Here is a 1,252-nt window from a genome sequence, read left to right as displayed (position 1 = left end):
ACTATATTCTTATTTATTTTAGGCTTCCAGGAGTAAGCCTAGTTTTGGGGGGGAGAATGTAGTACCTATACTTGTTTGAACTCATTAGACTCATATTTTATTATTGATTGTTTTTAGTGGATACATTACCATGATATATTATTCAGATTTTAATGACATTATGCTTTATCTGGAGACGAGATGTATAATTTATTTGCAGTATTTCAGTACTTGTGATTTATGGCATTTTATGGATTATTGCTATGTACTAACATTTTACTTTACCTATGCAATGTGAAATTATATGTTGTGTGTTTGCAAGTGTATTGGATGCAAGGAGATGATTTTCCTTCACTCATTTCGGTGAGACAGGGAACATCGCGATTCTCCTTCATTGGTGTGTATGCCATGTTTTCTATATTGTATATATATGCATGTGTGGTTCGGTGATGCAGATTATTGTAGGTACAAGTACCAGGTAGGTGCGGGGTATCATCTCCACCTGGCTTCACAGGTCTGAGCATGCCTTATATTTTCCGATGGAAGTGGAGGAGATAGTGGTATCCCAAGGGGTCATAGGACACTATATGACCCGTTAGGATACCATATGACCCCTTAGGACACCATATGACCCATAACGACACTATATGGTGTTCTAAGGGGTCACATGATGTCCTAAGGGGTCATCTAGTGTCCTATGACCCCTTAAGACACCATATGATCCCTTAGGACAGAATATGGTGTCATTATGGGTTGTATGGTGTCGTAAGGGGTCATATGGTGTCCTATGACTGCTTAGGACACCATATGACCCCTTAGGACATAATATGGTGTCGGTATGGGTCGTATAGTGTCCTATGGGGTCATAGGACAACATATATCCCCTTAGGTGTTGTTAGGGATCATATTGTGTCTTAACGGGTCATATGGTGTGTTATGACCCCTTAAGACACCATATGACCCCTTAGGACACCTTATGTTGTTATTATGGGTCGTATGGTTTCCTAAGGGGTCATATGGTGTCCTAAGGGATCATCGCACACCATAAGACCATACTGACCCCATATGGTGTACTAGGGGCTCATATGGTGTCCTAAGGGGTCATCGGACACCATACAAACCATACTGACACCATATGGTGTACTAAGGGGTCATATGGTGTCCTATGACCACTTAAGATAGAATATGGTGTCGTTATGGGTCCTATGGTAACCTAAGAGGTCATCTGGTGTCCTATGACCCCTTAGGACACCATATGATCCCTTAGGTGTCG

Source organism: Cryptomeria japonica, chromosome 5, assembly GCF_030272615.1.
Source record: "Cryptomeria japonica chromosome 5, Sugi_1.0, whole genome shotgun sequence".
Taxonomy (NCBI): Eukaryota; Viridiplantae; Streptophyta; class Pinopsida; order Cupressales; family Cupressaceae; genus Cryptomeria; species Cryptomeria japonica.
The sequence above is the reverse complement of the archived record's forward strand: the minus strand, read 5'-3'. Positions refer to the sequence as shown.